The following is a 25,216-nucleotide window of genomic DNA, read 5'->3' as shown; positions in this document are numbered from 1 at the left end:
CATTCAATGCAATAGGGCACACTTTCCCTGTTTACACCCAGCACATCTCTTTTAATAGGTCCTCTGTTGACACAACAAAACATCCATTTCAAAGGAGAAAAGGGCTTCTTTGCAGCGCAAATGGCACAGTAAAACATAGCTACAAATGCCAAGCTGTTCAACAAAGACAACAGAGAAAAAGAGAAAATTAAAGTAGCACCTCAATCAGAGCACAATTGGTGGAAGGGCAGCAACCAAGCTGAAGCATCAGTACTTGGTCCATGCTCCTGTCGAAAGAAGAGGAAGTGACCCATGCGCTGTAACAGGTGATACCTACACAAATTATAAAAATAAATGAATTATCATGCTGCATGGGTTTGAATGGGAGGCACTCATCCTCACACAATGTCACATGTGCTTTCCAGAGTTAGTTTATGCATTTATTCATTGTTTATTCATTTAGTTAGAAGGTCTGATTTAGTACCACATCACCTGTAAATGACTTTGATGACCTATTCATGTTGAACCTCACCCAAGTTAGGTGACAGGTTGGTTCTTATGAGACAAGGTTGGTCATTGTATTGTGAATGCAAATACTATAAAATCCATGATGCAGTGTCCTGGGTCTGTCTCACAAAACATTTTGACTGGCACTCTTACAAGTCCTTGGTGGCAAACAAGTGCTTGGTGCTGACACTTTCAAAAACATATTATAAAATAAATAGATTTCTGGAGGTGATAATATGTGACAAGAATATTTGTACATATTTGTGCTGCATTGTATTGTGATGGGGATGACTTATGTTGAACGTGAGGTTATATCTTTGTGCTGCATTACTGCATTTTATTGTTGTGTTGAGCAGTGGCTGTTGTGTTGCTTTGTTTTGACAATTTCGTTGCGTTGTGCTCCGTGTGCATTATTTGTACTGTCATGTTCTTTTGTGTTATGTTGTTGACTTTAGAGATGGCAACAAATTCCTTTAAATTTCTAGTGAAAATAATTTCCCTCTCTAAATTGATAATTTACCACTGCTCTTCCAGTATTTAAAATATTAGTTTGATCAGAACTGTGCCAGGTCCCTTTCTTAAATTAGCACTTTCGATGCTCACATTTTGTGGCATGGCCCTTGATACCACAGAGATCGGAGTCACTGTCACAAATATTGGCGGGAGTTTACTGTCTCCGAATCTGCAATGTACATCTTGAATTTGCTCAACTTGGTCACTGCATGAATCAGCTGAATTGGAGAAATTGCCACAAAAAATATGCTGACAGTATGGTTTTATATTATAAATACGCCACATGCTGATTTGTTCCTGTGATGAAGCCGTGAATAGAAATAGAGGGGCATATCAACAACAACCGGCGATAATTATCTCTCAGCGCACTTAGCGCTAGGATAATTATCGCCGGCTAGCGTGAATTTTTATCGCTGAGATAGCGTGCTATTAGCAACGCTTATCTCAATAGCGATAAAAATCCTCACGCTAACAGGCTAACGTGAGATTATCGCTGGAAACCCAGCGATAATCTCACGTTACCTTGTTGATAGGGACAGGCAAACTTAGCCATGATATCCTCCTTCCATAGGATATCATGGCTAAGTCTGAAAAATACCAGACGTAAAAAAGCAGCGTTAACCGCGGTTAGCGCTGCTTTTTTTGTCTCTAACAGGGTTAGCGACATTCTTGATAATAGTAGAAATGTCGCTTAGCGACATTTCTCCTATTATTTTACTCTGGAACGCCCCCTTTGCATCTCATTAGAGATGCAAGGGGAAGCGTAGAGTAAAAGGGTGCTAACATGCAAATTTGCATGTTAGCACCCTGTTGCTGATAGGGCGCTAGTTGTATCTCTCCTTTTTTGGCTTTTAAAGCCAATAAAGCAGAGATAAAGCCCTTGTTGATATGCCCCAGAATGAGTAGTAAGTCAGTTGAGCAAATATTTTTTTTTAAATGCTCTGCCATACTTCGCTAGAGTTTTACCTGAAGTTTCGAGAGGCCATTTAGGTTCTCACGTCCTATTCAGCTTTAACCAAAAAAGGTAAAAGAAAGGAAACACATGCTGGTTTGTGGGATTGCAATTCTTAGTTATGCTAGTGCTCTAACAGCAGTTGTGGGTTTTTCTCTGTGATTTGGCACTTTCAGAAAGTTTGAGGCATCAAAAGAAAGCACTTAAACCTGATATGCACCACATCAACCTTTCTTACTGAATAGCAGTTATTTTTTTAGTTCTGAATATTAAGCATGGCTTAATATGTGGTATGTGATTGTATCGCTTTTAGCAAGCATACTATATTGGTAACATCTGTGCAGTATGTCTCAGAGGTAGATAGCCACAAGCACATCTGACAACTCTACATGAACAATATTGGGGGGTCATTTTTCGTGTTTGCTTTCATTTTCAGGGCATTTGAGGTGAGGGGCTGCTGTAAAAAATGGAAAAGGTCCAAATAGACGACTTACTTGAACAACCACTGGCAAAGCCAATAGGTTTTGCCTTCGTAAAATCTATTCGCTTTTGTCAATATTTCTTTACAGGTTGCACAGCAGTGCGAGCTACTGTGTAACAATGCTTAAAGAAAAACAAATAAAAGCACTATGACACAGCCAGCACTGGTCCCAGCATAGTGCTTTTTTTTTTTACTTACTGCACTGCAAATACGAAAAACAGCGCAGGGTTGGCTGGGACATGAGTGAGGAGGGGGTAAACACAAAAAAGGAGCCAGAGATAATGCAAGTGCATTAGAGCTGGGTGCATCATGGTCTTTTTTATTATTATTTTTAGCCATGCTGCACAGCAACCACGCGGGAGAAGGGGGTGGGAGAAACGGGGGGGGGAGGGAGGTTTAGAAACAACAGGAAAGCGGAACTGCAGAGATGGGGGTAGAAACAATGGAAAGTAGGAGAGTGGGTTACAGAGCGCAGGAGGAGTGGGTTTGAAGAAAACAATGGTGAGTGTCTGAGTTTTAAAAACTAATGGAGCTTAAGCGAGAGTGGAGTGAAGAAGAAGGCCTGAAAAAAAGAGCGACTTCATGAGCCTGCAGTGAAAGGACATTGGCCACTCAAAGTACTTAGCTGTAAGCCCCTTTTAAGAATTGTTTATTAAATACAAGAGATTTTGCAAGCACAGCACAAGCTCTGCACAGGCAAATCTTAAAAAGAACTATAAAGAGATAAGTGACGTTTAACTAAGGTTAGATGCTTTGTATTCATTTCAAATTATTTCTTTGACATTCACCACAGTCCTTTGGGGCAACTTGCTGGTGTGACGAGCAGTGTGCGACCAACTTGTGTTCAAATTGTTACGGCTCCCGTGAGCTATCGGGCTGACGAGCCCTGGTTCTGCACCTGCGCGCCATGAGAGGTATTTGACCTGTTTTAATTACATTTTGGCAGTCCACTCGGCACCCCTTTACATTGTCCTGCTCCCTGCTGACGAGAGGCAACTACCTCGAAACACGTGTCCAGGGATGGCTAAATGCAACACATACTTTTTTCCTTTTACACATCGTGGCATAGGCGTACACGCCGTCGCCACTACATTCACCACAGTCCTTTGGGGCAACTTGCTGGTGTGACGAGCAGTGTGCGACCAACTTGTGTTCAAATTGTTACGGCTCCCGTGAGCTATCGGGCTGACGAGCCCTGGTTCTGCACCTGCGCGCCATGAGAGGTATTTGACCTGTTTTAATTACATTTTGGCAGTCCACTCGGCACCCCTTTACATTGTCCTGCTCCCTGCTGACGAGAGGCAACTACCTCGAAACACGTGTCCAGGGATGGCTAAATGCAACACATACTTTTTTCCTTTTACACATCGTGGCATAGGCGTACACGCCGTCGCCACTACATTCACCACAGTCCTTTGGGGCAACTTGCTGGTGTGACGAGCAGTGTGCGACCAACTTGTGTTCAAATTGTTACGGCTCCCGTGAGCTATCGGGCTGACGAGCCCTGGTTCTGCACCTGCGCGCCATGAGAGGTATTTGACCTGTTTTAATTACATTTTGGCAGTCCACTCGGCACCCCTTTACATTGTCCTGCTCCCTGCTGACGAGAGGCAACTACCTCGAAACACGTGTCCAGGGATGGCTAAATGCAACACATACTTTTTTCCTTTTACACATCGTGGCATAGGCGTACACGCCGTCGCCACTACATTCACCACAGTCCTTTGGGGCAACTTGCTGGTGTGACGAGCAGTGTGCGACCAACTTGTGTTCAAATTGTTACGGCTCCCGTGAGCTATCGGGCTGACGAGCCCTGGTTCTGCACCTGCGCGCCATGAGAGGTATTTGACCTGTTTTAATTACATTTTGGCAGTCCACTCGGCACCCCTTTACATTGTCCTGCTCCCTGCTGACGAGAGGCAACTACCTCGAAACACGTGTCCAGGGATGGCTAAATGCAACACATACTTTTTTCCTTTTACACATCGTGGCATAGGCGTACACGCCGTCGCCACTACATTCACCACAGTCCTTTGGGGCAACTTGCTGGTGTGACGAGCAGTGTGCGACCAACTTGTGTTCAAATTGTTACGGCTCCCGTGAGCTATCGGGCTGACGAGCCCTGGTTCTGCACCTGCGCGCCATGAGAGGTATTTGACCTGTTTTAATTACATTTTGGCAGTCCACTCGGCACCCCTTTACATTGTCCTGCTCCCTGCTGACGAGAGGCAACTACCTCGAAACACGTGTCCAGGGATGGCTAAATGCAACACATACTTTTTTCCTTTTACACATCGTGGCATAGGCGTACACGCCGTCGCCACTACATTCACCACAGTCCTTTGGGGCAACTTGCTGGTGTGACGAGCAGTGTGCGACCAACTTGTGTTCAGATTGTCAAATCATGTTCATACTGCAATTGACCTTGCTTTAAGTTCATGATTTCAAACACTCCATCAATAAGTGTTCTTGTAAAGCATGACTACTCACCTGTAAGGGTCTCAAGTCGTTGAGGGGGTGATCTGCTATTCAGTCGAAGAGCCAGGTCTTGAGGTCCTTCCTGAATTGAGACAGAGATGCTAATTGTCTGAGATGCAGAGGCAGGGAGGCCTTAGCAGCGAGGTAGGAGAAGGATCTTCCTCTAGCAGTGGTCCTGCTGATCCATGGGAATTGTGGCCAGGGCTTGACGGGAAGAGCGGAGATGTCTGGTGGAAGTGTGAAAGAGAGACAGTGGTTGAGGTATGCAGGTTGGGCTTTGTGGAGGGCTTTGTAGACGTGTGTGAGGAGTTTGTAGGTGAACCTTTTGTTGACAGGGAGCCAGTGGAGTTCTCTCCGGTGGCTGGTGATGTGGCTGTGGTGGGGGATGTTCAGGATTAGACTGGCAGAGGTGTTTTGAATGTTTAGCTGCTTCTTTTAGAGTTTTTGCGTGGTGCTGCTGGAGCGGGTAGTACAACATTTTGTATACCCCCCCATTTCTGCATGTTTATATTAATCCGAATAATCTATTAATTGTATTATTATTAATCTGTTTGAAGTGATACCTAACCAACAATATTAATGAAAGAATTACACATGGGACTTGCATTTGCATGGCTAAACTCATTTGTATACTAATATATGTACGCATACTAATAGTAGAAATTAGAACATTGCATGATATATTGATATATGTTGCTTTTGTAATGTAATTGTAAATTGCACCAGATGACATCGTTGGGTGAATATAAACGCTTTGAATGTTGCTATTGTGCTAGATAATTCCATACACATAGGGGAATTAGTGAGGGTTTAACATTTTATTAGCCATTTCAATGTTTTAAATTCGTTTTGTGTTTGTTTTGCTTAAGTTGACCTATTTGGACCTTCGTAAAGATGTCTAACTCCGACACGACGGCCTAGTCACTGTTCCACGAGGTTTCGGGTGAAGTGTGCCTGCGCCACAGCCAGCAACCAGTGGCCTCATTTTGACCTCATGTGAGATGTACCCATCAAGGACGCACTGGGAGAGTTGCCAAGTTTGCTAAACAAAAGACTGTCTTTAAAACCGGAACCAGCAAGTGTGATGATCTAACAAAATAGACTATATGAGAACTTCACCGAATGACCCCAAATCCTCCAATCAGAACTTTCTAAAACCGATTTTTGTTACATTTTGACATTAAATTTATTATAAAAGATGATAGAATAGAGAGGGACAATGCAATGCGATGCAAGGCGTCTTAAGGCTGGGAATGCTGGCGCTGACGAAGAGGACGGTGACACTGCTGGACAGCTGATTATCCTGAATCTTTGACAGACTGAATTGCTGCCTGACTTTGATGAATTAAAGACTTATCCATGACTTGATTGACTTAGAGGACGACTAATAGCCAGATTAGGTAAATTTGATGCTTGGTGGTTTGATTTATGATCTATTAAAGTTGCAATTGATTAGATAAACAAAATTATTATTCTAACAAACAAATGTGTCAGGTGATTTATTTGGAGGAATTAGAATAAGATTAAAATGTAGATTAAAGAATTGAGTCACCAAATATCCAATTTCAACTAACTGATCCATCGACTAAATGGAGGGAATATCTCGAGGTTCTGAGTTTAATAAAGGTACTTAATGTAGGTTCTTTAGGTGAAAAAGGTATTCCTTTCATGTCAGCGTTTGGACAATTTATCTCTCCTGTGAGAACGGATCAATGAAGTGTGAGTGTTGGTGTTATGGTCCCCACCAATGAATGTATTGAGTGAATGTGCTAGGGTGATATTTGATCTGTGACAAAGGGAGGATTTAAAATTCCACGCTGCATCAGTTTTTCTGGTAGCAGAATGATGGTTGTTATTGTTTTGGTTCGGTGATTATTGCTTGTACATTGCTTATCGATTATTGATTATTGATTGGTATTGGTTTATGTATTAACACTCTATGTTGAGTCGCGTTGAGTTTTATGTTGTTTGCACGGCTTCTGGGATGTAGGAATTCAGAAGTTTGTAATGATTCCGTAGTAGAGCAGAGGTAAGCGCTGTTCTCGGGAAAGACGGAATTGTTGTTGCCCTGTAGGTACACAGGGGAACGTGTAACGATTGAAGTTGCACGACGCATTGTCCGGGTTCGATCCATTGACATCGTCGCGTGTTGCCATTAGAAATATCTCCTGTATGAAAGAAGTGTATGGTAGCGAAGGTCACCTGTGAAGTTTTGGTCTTAAGTACCAGGAGTCCAAATGGCACTCCGATAACGCTTATCACTAGAAAGGTAATAGGTGTTCTCTTAGCTTGCTAGAAGGATAAAGTAGAGGGAAGTGCTACTTTATTAACGTATGTCATAATTCCGTAGTAGGACAGACTGTTCGCTGTTCTCGGGAAAGACAAGATTCTCTGTGAATGTACTACATTTTCTCGTGTGAAAGTGCGTGAATGTGAAGGCATTCGGGTTAATTGTGAAACTCTAGTTTTATTTCTCAGGAGCATTGGGTCTCCAACCACGTGTCTTAATTCTGGAGAAACGGTTAACTAATGCTTGTTAGAAGGGTAAGGTAGAGGGATGTGCTACTTTATCAACAGAAGTAACGATTCCGTAGTAGGGCAGAGGTAAGGGCTGCTCTCGGGAAAGACGAAATTCTCGTGAGAAAGGTCTCTTGCTATTCCTTGGTTAGCAAAGCGGACAATGGTGGTGCTTTTTGTGTTGTTACTAACAGATTTGTAAATTTGAAACAAAACTTACAGAGTGAATTTTGTAAAGGAGGGGTAGACAGGAGCAGGAGCTGTGGCAGCGGCTGCTGACGTCAGAACTACCGCGCTGGGATTGGCCACTCAGTTGGAAACTTAGAACGCTCCTGATTGGTGTGTTAGTGTATGCCGCGCTAGGAGTGGAGAATCACAGGGTGACGTAGACGCTCCTGATTGGTGCGTTAGTGTGATTCGCACTGGGATTGGAGAATTGCAGAGTGATGTAGACGTTCCGGATTGGTGCGTTAGTGTGAGTCGCGCTACAATTGGTCAGAAAAGCAGTACGGTTGAGAGGAGAGACTAGTGATACACGAAAAGACAGAAAAGATGTATTACAATCCTCCAGAAAAGGAGAAGAAGTCCTGGTTCGGTAGAATTAAAAAGTGGTTTAAGAAGGACAAACCGATTGTAACTAGGGAAGGACAATTACTTCCTCCACCGAAAACCCCTGCATCCGTTATGGTTGCGAAATATGGATATCACACCTGTATTTGGTTAGACAATTGGGTTCAGTACACTAAGGATGACAGAGTTTTGGCTTTTCCAGAAAATGGTTCATTTAATTTTGCAGCTTTGAGAAATTTAAGAGAGAAAATGATGAATCTAGAACCGAGACCTAGACCGACACAATTTGAAGCATTGGCTGAATGGGAAGATGAGATGCATGACCGAGAAAGATAGAGAAATGGCGGAAGGTATAAGTACGTGTTTGGTAGATCATACGGACATGAGAATCATGATGATCGAATGAGATGGTGGCGGAATGCAAGTATGACCGAGGGTTTGTTTCCCGTAAGAACTGCAGGAGACAATAAAGGAAGAAAATGCCCAGAAAAAATACATAATGTGGAATTGAGAGGGTATGGAGTGAATGAATCAGAGGATGATGTTCTTGATGACATGTTTTATACAAATCCACCCCCATATCGGCCAGAACCAGAAATATTAACACCATGTGACCCAATGAAAGAAACTTTGCGAATCATAAAATCGGAACCAGAGTTCCAAGATGCAGGAAAAAACAATTCCATTAGAGAAGTAGAGAGGAAATCAGAAAGTAGAATAAATGGTGAAAATTCAGCAGAACTAGCAAAGACAACCCTAGAATTAACAGAGGAAATAAGAGAATTGACTAAAAATCTGGAAGCTGTAACAGTTCCGGTAACGATAGGTGCAGTAATGCCTATTATTGATAAACAGAAAGATAGCGAACATTGTTTGACGGGCCGTTATAAAAGCAATACACAGGTTGAACAGCCAAAACCGGGTCAAAATGAAAATCCATGGAGACAGACAATAAGTATGATTGAACCAAATGTTTCAAATAACCCGTTTTCAGGCCAGAATTTTGCAGAAAGACGTATAACAACAATGGAGTCAATTTCAGAAACACAAAAGGATTCAGAACAAGGTAATGTAGAGAAGTCAGTAGGACCATCTACAGAGGAATTAAGTGAAGGGTTGAGAAACTTGCAAAGAAAAGATAAAGAATCTCAGTCAATAGATGTGGCCAAATTACGAATGGTATTGGAAGAGTTATTAGTAGGAACTATCCCTACGGAGAAGTTAAAAACTTACCAGGATGAGGAGTTGCTTTTTCTGTGTAAAAGCGTAACTTGGAGAGCAAAAAGTCTCCATGAAAGATTAGAAGAAGTAGCAAATGAAATGGGTATAGACATTGAAAAGGTAAAAGCCTTATAGAAACCATATCGAATAGATTTCACTGAAAAGGACATTGAAAATATGATTACCACAGGACGAATAAGTCAGATTAAGGAAATAATTATCCTGCTGAGAAAATGGGGAGATGTGGACAAATGGAAAAGTAGATGGTATCGAAAACGAGATGATGCCTCAGATAAAACTTTTTCAGCTTTCCCTGTTAGAGAAAAGGAGAAGGTAGTGACAGAATGCCTTATGAGAGAATAAGAATAAGAATAAGCTTTATTCGATTTTTGTCACATAAAAATCATGAAAGCATACATATTAATTTATATACATATTACAAAGTTTTTGATTTCCGTATTTCATATACCATTTACTAAAAACATCATAAAAATGTCTATTTAAAATATTAAAAACAAAGCAATTTATACAGTACATTGATTGTTAGGAGCTATTGAGACATTAAGTCATATTTATAGTACATACCATTAATATTGGCCCTCTAATTTTTAGTGCGTGTAAGTAATGTTACAGGGACGCTCTATCATTACTAATCGATGAGTTCCAAGTCGTGTTGTTTCCTACGTTTAATTATTTTCTTTAAGAAAGAGGCGACATTTATAATTATACATTCATTATCTAAGAATTGAAGGGCAATATAAGCTGGGCGACATTGTCGAAGCCCCCATATTTTTAAAATCGGTATTATCCATTTTCTCCTCAAATCGTTGTAAAATTTACAAAACAAAGTGACATGCATTGTTGATTGTACAGATAAATTGTCACACAGGCAAATGGATACATTTTTGGTTATAACTTAGAGAGAAAAGCAGCTAGGTTATATACGAGTGCACAGCCTAGACCTGTCACCATGCAGTAGTGCTAGTATTGCCCACCTCAAATGGCCTGCTGCTTGGAAGACCACAAATACAACATGTTTTTCAAAAGATATGAGAGGCAACACAAAAACAAGGCTGTATAAGAGTAATACAACAGATGCACAAATTTTCAGTTCACACGAAACATTCGCAGTATCCAGATGTTTCTTTTATTCCAAGACGTGGTGCAACAATGTTCACAGCCAACGCATTTCGCCCGAACATGGGCTTTTTCAAGGCTGTTTGGGAATCATACAAAAATATGGTATGTATCCTTACTCGGTACACATAGAGAATTCATTTACAAACCATAGTAAAAGAAAAAGGAAGTAAGAATAAAAGACGTTTGAGAAACAAGACATAGGATAGAAAAGAAAAGGAGGCATGCTGATGACAGATGGGGAAAAACAGCAACAGGTTGTTTAGAAAAAGTATAAAAGTGCGGAATAGATCAAGTTGGTGAGCTGCCGATAGTTGACTTAGTCGCCCATGTGACCCAAGTGGGGCGTGCAGGAAACTAGCACAAAAGCAACACAAACGGCTAGATCATGTGACCAGACAAGGTTGCCAAAGAGGAACGCGAAAGCGCAAGGTCATATGCCCTGTGGGTGACACCTTATTACTATTCCCAATTGAAAAGGTGTTGAAAACAAACCCGGACCCAATAAAAAATAAGATTTAGAGTGAACTATTTGGGAAGAGGGAAGCGAGATGTAAAACGCTTACCACGCAAAATTAGACGTCGATGAACAAAGTGTATTCCACAGGTATCGTTGCATACAATGTAGGTAGAATCTATATATGATAAAGCCACAAATAAATAAATCCCTGAAGAGAAATAGGAGTCAGTTGATAATGGAGTTCAGAGACACAAAAACACACTCACCAAATGAAGAGTGAAACGCACATGTTCAAAAATCATGTAAAAAGGTACATCAGGGATGAGAGTTCTCAAGAAGTCCTAGTCGTATTAGGTCTGAGGATGGAATTAAAATATCAAGTTTGAGAAACAAACTCTATCGTAAAAACGCCGCTAGGTAAGGACAAAAGGGCTAAAGTAAGCCAAACTGTAACAACTCTACGCCCTATCTATAAACGGGCCAATTAATAGCAGTAGGGAAAGTGAATAGCACAACAAACTTGAAGTCACGCATGAAGTGTTTAATGCCAGAGCAGAGTGCTATTCAAACGAACCTGAACAAAGTAGAACTAGATCCTACCCAAAAAAAAAGAAGGAAAAGAAACTCACTTGATAAAAACGTAATCGTTACAGAAACAATCGTATTTGTTGAAGCATTACGCTAACTTATTCAGTCAGCTAGAAGAGCCGAAATGCCCGTGTACAAAGCCCCCATAGACAAAACAAAGTCCCGTTGGCTACGCTTAACCATAAACCTGAAATTCTAACCGGAGCGTTGTCCTTATCAACCATATCCACAGCCTGCACATGGTTGCCCTGCCCTTTGTTCAGGTTCGTTTGAATAGCACTCTGCTCTGGCATTAAACACTTCATGCGTGACTTCAAGTTTGTTGTGCTATTCACTTTCCCTACTGCTATTAATTGGCCCGTTTATAGATAGGGCGTAGAGTTGTTACAGTTTGGCTTACTTTAGCCCTTTTGTCCTTACCTAGCGGCGTTTTTACGATAGAGTTTGTTTCTCAAACTTGATATTTTAATTCCTTCCTCAGACCTAATACGACTAGGACTTCTTGAGAACTCTCATCCCTGATGTACCTTTTTACATGATTTTTGAACATGTGCGTTTCACTCTTCATTTGGTGAGTGTGTTTTTGTGTCTCTGAACTCCATTATCAACTGACTCCTATTTCTCTTCAGGGATTTATTTATTTGTGGCTTTATCATATATAGATTCTACCTACATTGTATGCAACGATACCTGTGGAATACACTTTGTGCATCGACGTCTAATTTTGCGTGGTAAGCGTTTTACATCTCGCTTCCCTCTTCCCAAATAGTTCACTCTAAATCTTATTTTTTATTGGGTCCGGGTTTGTTTTCAACACCTTTTCAATTGGGAATAGTAATAAGGTGTCACCCACAGGGCATATGACCTTGCGCTTTCGCGTTCCTCTTTGGCAACCTTGTCTGGTCACATGATCTAGCCGTTTGTGTTGCTTTTGTGCTAGTTTCCCGCACGCCCCACTTGGGTCACATGGGCGACTAAGTCAACTATCGGCAGCTCACCAACTTGATCTATTCCGCACTTTTATACTTTTTCTAAACAACCTGTTGCTGTTTTTCCCCATCTGTCATCAGCATGCCTCCTTTTCTTTTCTATCCTATGTCTTGTTTCTCAAACGTCTTTAATTCTTACTTCCTTTTTCTTTTACTATGGTTTGTAAATGAATTCTCTATGTGTACCGAGTAAGGATACATACCATATTTTTGTATGATTCCCAAACAGCCTTGAAAAAGCCCATGTTCGGGCGAAACGCGTTGGCTGTGAACATTGTTGCACCACGTCTTGGAATAAAAGAAACATCTGGATACTGCGAATGTTTCGTGTGAACTGAAAATTTGTGCATCTGTTGTATTACTCTTATACAGCCTTGTTTTTGTGTTGCCTCTCATATCTTTTGAAAAACATGGATACATTTTTGGACCAATCATTGACTGTTGCGAAGGTAACCAATCTATGAAAAATATTCATCCTGAAACGGGTAAGAACAAATCTGTTGTATCCCTTTATGGTATTTTGGAGATACGTTTGCATATTAGGAGAAGAAGTTATCATCAAGTTTGAGAGGACGGTAGGTTTTGTCGCCTCATTCATGAATCTTAAATTCTCCATATTTTGTATACATTGTTTTTTTAATTCTTTACCTGGGATACAGGTGAATGATTCAGGATTGTAGAAATATTCTGATTTCCCTAAGTCTGTCATAAAATCTCATGTATCTTAGCCACTCTATCTCTAGGGAATGTTCTAACCTCAGAGCGTCCTGCAGCACCATCTGACTGAGTTTATTGTTTTGTGACTTTCAGATACGGTGCCATAGGATTGCTGGCTGGATTTTTATGGTGTCAGATATATAAGGAACTCCTAGCTCAGCCTGACAGATATAGGTGGAAGTGGAACAAGGGACAGCTAGTAGATACCTAAGAAACGTGTTTTCCACTTTCTGTATCGCAGATACGTTACAGTGGCCCCATAATCCTGCCCCATATAATGCTCCACTTGTGCATTTAGCCTTGTAAATCTTTATTAATTCGATTGGGGGTCTCTTACCTAACTTTTGTGAGAAGGTGACAAGGGCTGATGTTGTTCTCATAAACGAGAGTTTTCTGGTGTCAATGGCTTGACCCCATGAACCCTTGTCATCTATTAATATCCCTAAGTAGGGATAGGTAGAGGTGTTTAACAGATTCCTCCCATTTAAAAAGATGCCCTTCTTTTTCTTGCCCCCTCTGACACAATGCATCACATATGTTTTTGTGGCATTTATCTTTAAATCAATATTTTTCATAAAAACATTGTAGGAAACTAATGCCTTCTGCAGTGCCAGTGGGGTCCTAGCCATGATTACGGCATCGTCCGCATAAAGTAATGCGGGTATGCGTCTCTTCTCCGTATTCAAATGCAGTTGGGGTACGTCCTGGCATCCCTCTAATAGATGATGATGCCTCAGATAAAACTTTTTTAGCTTTCCCTGTTAGAGAAAAGGAGAAGGTAGTAACAAAATGCCCTATGAGAGAAATTCCAGGAGGAGGATATGTACATGTGCCATGGACTAGGCAAGATATTTTGTCATTCACAAATGACTGCCCTCGACTACGTGAACAACCCGTCGAGTGGTATAGACAGGTAGGCAGATTTGTGAAATTGCCCAAAGTATTATGGATTGATCTAAACAGCCTGTTTGATATAATAGTACCAGCAGATCTATGGACAGAGTGCAAAATAATGATAGATTGGCCAACACAAGAATACCCAAGGGATCCAAAAACAGGGGCTCCAGATCCCGAGGTAATGAAGAAATACAAACAGGTTATTGCCTTTCTGAAGAATAAGGTTCCACCTAAAGAGACAGATTGGATAAAAATTGACAGAACGCATCAGGAAAGCAAAGAGTCAGTACATGCCTATTATGAGAGGTTGATCTTGTTCTTTAAACAGTTTAGTGGAGATGAAAATCTGAGTGAAAAGGATCTAAGTCATTTTGTATACAGGTTTGTAGATGGTCTTCATCCAGAAATTAGTGAGATGATAAAACAACATACTGTAGATTGTCAGAATAAGAAAATAGACGAAGTATTGAGACACGCTAAATATTTCAGTGATGAGATTGAAGCTAAACAGCGAGAATTGAAAGAAAAGTCTATGTGGTCACAAGTGAAGGTAGCAGAGAGACAGGAAGCTCAATTGGCAGAACAAGTGAATAATACAGGATCAAGACAAAAATTCAGTCCTGGGAAAGGTAAAGGAAATATAGAGCTACCGACTGACACGAGTACATTCACCAAGGGCTGAACAGGTGAATGAAGTGACAAGTCAGGTGACGTCAAAAGACGAAGAAACCATTGAAATTAAAGAGAGCAAAAGAACCAGAAAACATAACCAGAAGTATAAATCACCAGAATGGACGTGTGTGGCCCTGTCTGAAGTAAAAGAAGAGGCGGATAGCCAAGGAAATCCAGAGGTGGTTGTAACAGAAGTTGTTGAGGAAGACGAAGAATCAGAAATCCTGAGAGTTATCTTGTCCGATATTGGAGAAGAAGCGGATGTTCAGGACATTCTGTATATAGCTTATGATCAAGAGAAAAGGGAGCTAGAAGAAGTAGTCATCCATTCTTCTTCCTAAGCATGTATCACGAATCAAAAGGGAATGGATCACTTGTAACTAGAAGTAGGGGTTCTTAAAACATTGTTTGAACCTTTAACACCTAAATAGGCATTATGAAGAACCCTCAATCATGTATTTAAGGTGGTATGGGCGGTTTATCTTGGTTCTCCGCCTTCTGAATACATGTCAGCATTATCATTGGGTCTCTTGTGTACAATGCTTCCTCCACCTGGAGGGAACCACTACTTCTCAGTAGTGATCAGTAATATTTGTGCAAAATAGTGATAGTGACGTTAAAAGTGTCTTTCCCACACTGCCCTCAAAAAACAATATTTATTCTGTTAGGTGCGTAGGAAGACTATTAAAAAATAAAGATAGTGGTGCAATAGGTTAGATAATGTAACCAAAGCACATTTTGTGTCCAGATCAGTAAAAGGTCGACATGTTTCTGCCCTTCTAGTGCCCCAGGAGGGGGTCGTTGGGCATTCTTCAGGACCTAGTGGTTGTGAGAGCCGGTGATGCCCAGTTCTAAAATTAGGTTTGCAACTGTCTTCATAAATATGAGAGCTAGCAGTATCTCAAGGTTTTTGTTACCTACAAAAAAATTGAGTGAAGTTAAAAGAGACAAACAATGATACGAGCACCATACTCGGTGCTTGTGAAGCAGATACTATTGAAAAAATGGCAATTCTTTATGATACTGTAAAGCAACGTATAAAATGGCAAATCTCTTTTAAACTCAGAAAAAACGGCCTTGAGAGTGGATATCTATTGGTGTCAATCATTAGTACATAGATCGGGACGCAGGGCGGGTTTTTTGAGTATAGTTCCCTTTGTCTAAACCCTGGTTTTTACGGTAAAAATCATTATTCAAATGGGTTGGGTTCACAAAGAGCATAACGATAGATTGCCAAAACATGATTCTCTGATAAAAACTGTTAATCATTGTGAGCGATATTATACGTTTACAATCGATAAACCCATAGGTAGTAAATGCATTCAAATGAAGCAAACAAGGGAAAAGGCGGGTTACCTTGGAGCGCTTCTGTATTTCGGCTTCTGCCTTGCCACCGTAAGCGTCTCGCCTATTTTGTAGAGAAACGGGGAAAGGCAGGAAAGGCAGGGGAGGGAAGCAAGGAAGGGAAAGGAAGAAGGAAGGGGAGGAGGTTAGGAAGTTAAGAATACCGTTAGGTAGTTGTTTCCAACGAGGCTGGTTGTCGTCGTGAGGATTCTTCTTCCGTACCTCCTTTATGGACTGAGCACGACTTGTGCTGACGCTGGCTTGCAGGGCTCGTACTGGACGAGATCCCGTGTTTGGCCGATTTTTACTCTGTGGGTAAAAACTTGAAGTACCGGGGATTTTAGGACCCCAGCGGTGCCAGGGATAGCACCCTATGACTTCGGGTTATCCTGTTGCTGTAGTATTATAAAATACGCTCTCATGGTAATGTAACAAAGAAACTGGCAGAAGAAGCTGAAATATGAAAAAGACATCTTTATTAAACATTAAATGAGTGAGACTACGTCGCACAGAAGCCTTAGCAACTGAATGAGGCAGTCTCCAGAACAAAAACCAGTCTTCTATTTATACAGATTCTGGGCAACACCGCCCTTCTCTTGCAGTTGGTCATTCACATATTTTACTTCAAAGAACAAGCAGAGTCATGATTGCAATCTCACATTTCAGTTCAGCCAGCCCGCAATTATTTACCCAGCAAGGCTCAGACTGACCCCAATAAACATGAGCATCTCCTGTTTTGGGAAACAAGCCATAAACCAGGAACAGTCAGGTGTGAAAGAGATTAGCCGGAGGCTGGTGTAGGATGAAAAGACTTTATGGTGTGTCAAGCCCTGATGCTAATCACAGGTGCCCAGGGGACGGGGAGCTCGTGAGACCGGACTGACCTGGTGCAGCGGAGCCAAGCTGCCCAGGTCACAGAGAAGTCAAAGGAAAGTACATGTGTTCTGGAGGCCTGTATTTGTTCTTAGAGTGTAGTCTATGTGAGGGCAACTATAAGATGGCCACCGCTCCAAGATGGAACCCACGGAGTCAATGTATAATAACGTATACATTGTGCATTTGGCAATGGGACGTTATGCAAAGCGCTTGTACATACCGCATTGACCAATCGCGGTTTGCTAATACATGAATAAACAGGGGTAGGGCCCTGTCTCCTACTTGGTCCCAAATATCAAAGTACGACAGACCCTCCTTTTGCCCTTACATAGGCAATCACTATACTCATACTGATCTTAGTCCAGGTCTATATTCACCAGATCATCAAGATGTTGCTGATGGAGCAAAATCCTAGTACTTGGACTCTCTCTCTGGACAGGTCTCCTTGAACACGAAGAAGCACAAAGGCCACATATGGCAGGACAAAATAAGGAATACCTCTATCTAGGTGGCATAAGATCACACCCCCAACAATTAGTGATGTTCACTACTAACTAGTGTCGATGCAGAAGCTGTACAAAAGAATTGCTTACGAATTCGGATCTTTTAACCTGCTCATGTTCAGGAAAAGGGTGAAAAGAATGCAAAGAAGCAGTAGTAGGAAAGAACATAGGTTGGGAAGCGGGTGCAGAAGTCAATTGGGTAGAGAAAAACAATCCCATCCATAAATGACAATGTCATGTTTAAAAAGACACTGGAAAGCTCGTTATTAAAAACATATAGACAACGGGAGAAAGTAGTGACCACTATTACAAATGAAATAATAATTTTTATGTTCAGGTGAAACAGTGGTGACCCTCATCAATGCTCTGAGGTGAAAAGGGGGTACTCTTTCCACAGAAAATGGACTTTATTCTGCTTATACTGAACAGAATAGTACTTTAAGACAATGCCAGCAAAACAATCAGTTTCTAACACCTAGTCTATACCATCACACGGAAACCTTTTGTGAAACCAACTATGCCCAGAGTCCGTTCAAAAAGCCTCTCTGGCAGGCTTCTATTGTCCATCAAATCTTCTTCTGTTGTTTTCTTTTGCATGGGCCTCTTCATTCAAGCCTTTCATGAGAGAAGTACTATTTAGTTGGAGTGCCCTCCTGGCAAACACCCACAGCTCACACGAAAGTCTCAATGTCCCAAGGCAGTGCGCCAGTATCTTTCCTTTGCGGCAGGCACTACAGGTAGTGTGCTCTCCATTGATCAAGGGCACAGGTCATCTCGTGCAGATTCGGGACCATTCTCAGACTCCAACACTCATCACTCAGTGTCAGAGGACGCTCAAGCTGCTCTTCCATGGGCACTGGAATGTAGTGCCTTCTGTCAATCTTGGATCCGCCGGTGCACTGCACTTCCATTGGAGCAAAGGGAAAAGAGGGGGGTGTGTGGCCAAAAACTCAGGCCAAGGGGCTCAAGGGACTGCACACTGTCAGAGGTTACCAGCACATGACAGGCGCTCTTGTGTACTGAAATTCTGATTCTGTGGCAAAACCAGCTCCTCCATCTTTTCTGATGTTGAACGCCATGGGACAATTTTCGTCTCGAATACACTGTCTTTCTCAGGAAGCAATACAAATAAAAAGGCAGTAGACAAAACAGTGCCTCTAAGCTTTTCAATTGGGTTTCCGTGTGAGAGCCTCCATCATCTAAGGGTAGATAGCTACACGAGAATTCTATCTAAAATGGATGTCTTCACATATGGTGGCATTGTCTAATAGGGCAAACACATTTTTTTTCAATGATTACATATAAGTGTTTCTAAATTCCTTATCCAGGACATCTCAATAGAGAAATCACGTGGTACAGATTATTATAGGCATGTAGAAACCTTTCACATCAGGTGCACTAGGCAATACACAGGCTAATAGTCAGATATGAAAACAAAAGACAAGAACTAGAGGGTCCTGATATTTACATGATTAGAAACTTCTGATCCCACCGAAAATTAAAGCAGCAGGAACAAAAAGGGTAAAAAACCACATTAAAAAATAGACATTGAAAATTCGTCATGTTCAAAAAAAGGTAAACGTAAGTTATCTCCTTTTGTGATGGAAAACTTGTCTTACTATAATATTGAGTCAGTTAACCAGTCTATCGCTACCCTGACAGTCAGGCTGGAAAACATTGAAGCAGGCCTAAGGAAAATTCTTGGAAACCAGTCTGGTCATGCAAAAGGGAATTATACATAAACATGCAGTCTGGAAGTGTGTACCTGAACCATACACCTACAATAATAAATGGGCTGACTGGTGAAAGGAATACGGAAAAGGGAATTGGAACTAGGACACAACTAAAATCCCCAATCACTAAGCATAATGCGACATTGGGCAGAGAAGAAACAAAAGCAATAAAAAATAAAAAATCTATAGGAAGGACAAGAATTTACTTGGGTGGTAGTCAGGCATGTGACAACACCAAGAGTACGGGTGATACACAAAAGGCCAAAGTCACATACGTTTTAACTCTACCGCTTGCGACTATACCATATACGGTAATCTTAGGTAATGTTCCAGTTCCTTCTTCAGGGAAAAATGAAAACCTAGTTTTCTTTTAAGGAACAAGAGCCATAGGCTACTTAGGAAGCAAAACATCATTAACTAATGTAATATAGAGATTATGCCACCTTGAGTCACAGATCTATAATTTCATCCTTAGGTCCAATCAAGGATACATAAATGTAGGGCTGCCTGTTCCTTTAAGGGAAGGGCAGTAACGTGACTAACTACAGGTGACACACTTCGATCCTGTAGATCTCTTTTAGTTTTCTGTAATACCATTATAGCCAATTTAGACATGCACTGGTGAAGTGTTGTCTCTCATGCTCACAGCATGAAATATCATTAGCTGTGGAATTTAGTAACCAGAACAAGTTCAACCAACTGTTGCGTAGCGATGGGCATCGTCATGACCATCCCCTCACAATATAGGTAAACTTGTGATAGTATCAAAAGCAGCAACAAAAACAACGAAAACATGCAAAAAATAATAAAAACGCACAAAACGTCAAACCATCAGATATACTTGCTGTATATCCAGCACAAAAAGCATAGACAAAACAATAGCATATGTAAATAAGGGGTGACACACAACACCATGTCATGTACTTTTATGCACTGTAAAACTGCAGCCCAAAACCCAATATTTGGGCCTGTTTAATTTGTCAGGTTTAAAATACTTACCCTCCTTTTTGACAGTAGATCACCAGGCAATGGAAATCTGCTGTCAAATATACCGTCTCTCTTCTAACATACAGGACTAGCAAGAACAATTCATGATAGCAATTCGTTCACATTTAGGCATGTAGCCTTAAAATTTTTTTAGAATCTTTTTGTCTGTTTAAGACTTAATGCAACACTTCGTTTTCTGTTAAAGAAGAGCAACTATAGCAGGCATCATTCTATTTTTTTTTTTTAGAGCACCAATGTATCAGCAAAGCATTTAACATGATGTTTGGACTTTCAAAGAAAACCCCTTTGCTATATTTTCCCTTTGGAATTAAGTTCTTTAGTTTTAGTGATGCTATGGAGAAACCAGAAACCCCACCTTTAGAGGCCCGTGTAGCAAGGGCATTCTGCATTCCACAGAGGCAAGGCCCTAATTTAAAAGGTCATAAATGTCAACTCCATTGTTTACGGGAAAGATAGCATCCCAGCAGCGTGACCGAGTCAGCCTCTGCAGCTCTCCCAACCCCCAGCTTCTGACACTCTGAATTCGTCAAAGCCAGAAGGCCTTCCTAATTCCTCCTAACTCGCAATAATTCGTTCTATTTTGAAAAATAATTTCTCCTTTTTAGGCGCTAAAAAAATTATCTCTATTCCCATATTATTAAACTACATTTACTGTGAATAATTCACAAAACTTAATAACACACATACCACTTTTTAGAATAAATGCTTGTTGCAATCCTATGCAATGGTACACATTTCATCAACCTTAAATGAATGAACGTCTCAGTAGGCCCAGCTAAAGTTAGACTGAACTCCAGCGATTGAGACCGCTTTCTGCCCCAGTCCACTGGCACTGTGAATTGTATTCGCAATGAGTTTTGATATTTTCTTCATCATTTAGTCACTTGCCTTTATTCAAACTCTGTTTGTCGCTTTCATATTAGCATATGAAACTCAGTGCCTCCCGCCAGGTAATTACAATATTTTCACCCCGACTGCTAGAACCTGCAATCTCATCTTTCCCCTCCTACTTACTCAAACCGATACCACATTCCTTTTTATTCCCTTCATCAATACAACCTTCCTCACGCTACTCTTCATGTCTTTATTACTCCCCTTCATCATCTCTCTTCCCTCCACGGCATTCTATTTTCCCAATTGTTCTTCTCCTTCCTACGTATTACCTAGTTCCTATAACCGTAATTCTCCATTTCTCCACCCCTCTATCATTACTGACTTCATCACGTACCTGCTCACAAACATCCTCTTTTTCCCTCATCAAAAAATAATTCTCCATTTCTCTTTCTCTATTAAGGCCGTTTTTTATTAACATCAAATAGTTGCGGGTTGCGACACCATATTTTATTTAATTTCTCCAAGTTTTAAAAAGGTCCTGTTTTTCATAGCGTGTTCAGTAGTATCGTGACAGACACAACTAAAGTTAGAACCTTCAACCCTGATATTAAAACAAGCCTTTGTACTGGCACATTGACTCATTGAATCATAAGAAGGCACAACCTGTAAATATGTATCAAACCTAAACGTATGCATCTACTGAAGCCTGAGACACTTTAAACAGTACTCTGAATGAAAGAAAATGCAATTGAAACAGTCTTTTTATCCAAATTCGACTTTGATATTTTAAGCATTAAAAAATGAATATCCTACAATTTTCTTGCATAATATGCATTACCAGAATGTCTATTACATAACCCATGAGTCAGGCATTGGAAATAATAACTTATACTTTATAAAAATGAGCTTGTTTGCGCCTGCGCCAAGGGAAAATTCTACGCGCGAATGCTTGTCATTTTAGTGATGCAACACAACTTAAATCAAATTTTAATGCTAGGAGGTCATAGTATCAGTATTAAGCTTTATAAATATCAAAAAACGATTTTGAAAAGCACTTATTTTTTTTAAAATAATTTTTCCCATGATTAATAATTTTCTTTAAAAAAATCCCAATTATTCGTTTTTGTGATAATTCCATGTATAAAAAACAAGCTGCATCCCTTGCCTATCATTTTGGACACATTAACTCACAAGCCTAAGCGCATAAGCCCAATTTGAAACGCGTCACATTTTTGCGCCACTTTCATTTAAAAGGACGGTTCTGCAAAATTCCACCCGTGTTCAACTGGGAAGGTGCTGGCTGAATGAACATTTCTATCAAATATACTGCATCTGAAAAGTTTGCCTGTGAACATCTAATACAATGCATCTAAGGAAAATGCTGTAAATTTATTTACTTTTGCAAAAATAGATAATTTCGTTTTTGGGGCCTGATTTATATCTATCGAATGTGTTTCTAATTTTATCCTTTAAGCATTTAACGGCAGTTTTGTATATGTGCACAATTGCTCATTCTATAAATTAAAGAACACCATATAGCTATTTTAGCACGTCACATGGTTCGTTTCTGGATTTCTTTTTTAAGTTTCTACTTGATATTAACTAACCAGCAATCTACTTAACAGACTGGAAACATCAGAAGACCCACAAACACATATTGAGCTCATTTCAGACATAAACAGAAAGGGGTTAAACAGACAATACAGCGCGCTTTAGCCATTTTTCATAAATAGCGCCGTCGCAATTTACTTACAGAAGTTGCACTAATGAAATAAACCCACAGACATTTAAACACACAGTTGACTTACAAATCAATACGCATGACAGAAAGAAAGAACAGCTCACAGACTATACTTGAAACAAACCATTTGCAAATACTAGTTGTAGGTCATATTTATAAGCAACGCTTTTCGATAGTGTTCCAAAAGGCTGCATAAACAGCCCCACAGACAGATGCATGTCCAAGAAGTAGTGAATGCGCTCAATTCACTAGCTTTGCCTAGCAGAACACCACACAAAATCGTTCTGCATATCTTCATTCATGAAACTGCGCAGAACGAAGGATCCTTGTTTTGTATATGTCATATTTTAATTCCCTGGGGATACAAAATCACCAAGGAAGAAATATGTTTTTAAATTTAACCTATTTAGATATTTCCTACACTATGGTACCTTTCAAAACAAAAAGCTACACATTTTTCCATGTGAGCTTACAAACAGGCATGCCAAAAATACTGCGGAAAACGCAAGTATTATAATCAAAACCAAATGGAGAAATATCTCCTCATTACCTGCCTACGCAAATTGCAATTCGCATATCCAAACCTATACAAACCAAAAGCTACATTTCCAAATTTGCTAAGATCAGGCATCTTATAGCTCACTAATCTAGCTTCAAACTTCAAGGCGTTATCTCTACCAATACACTCGCAAATATGCGAGACCCTCGGTTTTGGTAATTGTAATGACCAAATCAGAAACCAAGAACCCAACCCCTCGGCTTTGGTAATTGCGATAACCAAATTAAAGACCCAAAGAACCAAAGGACTGGGAGCGACCCATTTATACTTAACTCTTACTTTTATTAATCAAAAGGTTATCCAAATTCTAACTGTCAAGTTCTTCATAACAAAACGTCTTTTATAATACTCACGCCAAAAAGGGTTCTAATCGGGAGTGACATCTTTTGGAGAGTCAAAGTCAGAAAGATCAGAGATATACTGGGCTGCAGAGACAAAGAATCTCCCAGAACCTCGGTACCTGCTTAGTGGATTTCTGTCCTGTTCTCCCCAGTAGATTTCTGTCCTCTGACAAGATCGCTCTTCCAGATAGTCACTTGTATTGATACCCCACTATGGGCGCCAACTGAAGTACCGGGGATTTTAGGACCCCAGCGGTGCTAGGGTTAGCACCCTATGACTTCGGGTTATCCTGTTGCTGTAGTATTATAAAAGACGCTCTCATGGTAATGTAACAAAGAAACTGGCAGAAGAAGCTGAAATATGAAAAAGACATCTTTATTAAACATTAAATAAGTGAGACTACGTCGCACAGAAGCCTTAGCAACTGAATGAGGCAGTCTCCAGAACAAAAACCAGTCTTCTATTTATACAGAATCTGGGCAACACCGCCCTTCTCTTGCAGTTGGTCATTCACATATTTTACTTCAAAGAACAAGCAGAGTCATGATTGCAATCTCACATTTCAGTTCAGCCAGCCCGCAATTATTTACCCAGCAAGGCTCAGATCCCACATCAGATATCAACTGACCCCAATAAACATGAGCATCTCCTGTTTTGGGAAACAAGCCATAAAGCAGGAACAGTCAGGTGTGAAAGAGATTAGCCGGAGGCTGGTGTAGGATGAAAAGACTTTATGGTGTGTCAAGCCCTGATGCTAATCACAGGTGCCCAGGGGACGGGGAGCTCGTGAGACCGGACTGACCTGGTGCAGCGGAGCCAAGCTGCCCAGGTCACAGAGAAGTCAAAGGAAAGTACATGTGTTCTGGAGGCCTGTATTTGTTCTTAGAGTGTAGTCTATGTGAGGGCAACTATAAGACGGCCACCGCTCCAAGATGGAACCCACGGAATCAATGTATAATAACGTATACATAGTGCATTTGGCAATGGGACGTTATGCAAAGCGCTTGTACATACCGCATTGACCAATCGCGGTTTGCTAATACATGAATAAACAGGGGTAGGACCCTGTCTCCTACGTGGTCCCAAATATCAAAGTACGACAAACTGAGGGAGGACTATAAAAACTGTTTGTGAGAAGTATTTTACTGAATAAAGTGTGGCTCACAGATATTGTTATCAGTTGGAAAAGGTGGAGCCACTTTAGATTGTATGATCATAAGATGTTTTGTATAGACCAGTGATTGATTTAGAAAAATACTATTGGACGTTAGAGAGGCCCGTGTGGCTGGTATATATATATAGTTTCATAAGAAAAATGGAGCGAGTCGAGAAAGCCGACTCCTAGCGTATAAATCAGTACATACTAGTCAAGTTCCAGGTACGTGGGTGGTAACATGTAGAATATTTTACTTGAAATTAAGCCAAGGTATATTATCGTTCAAGCCCTTAGTATCTGTACTAAGACGATGTACCCACCTCTGTTCTCTTTCAAAAAGGATTTTTTCAGCATTGTTCTTGGTTCCTACTAATGTTTCGATTATGAGCCATTTCAAATCTAGCTTTTGCCCATTGAGTCATCAAGTTCCCATTGAACTCCA

The sequence above is a fragment of the Triturus cristatus genome, chromosome 8 (genome assembly GCF_964204655.1).
Source record: "Triturus cristatus chromosome 8, aTriCri1.1, whole genome shotgun sequence".
In the NCBI taxonomy this organism is placed as follows: domain Eukaryota; kingdom Metazoa; phylum Chordata; class Amphibia; order Caudata; family Salamandridae; genus Triturus; species Triturus cristatus.
This window is presented reverse-complemented; position numbering follows the sequence as displayed.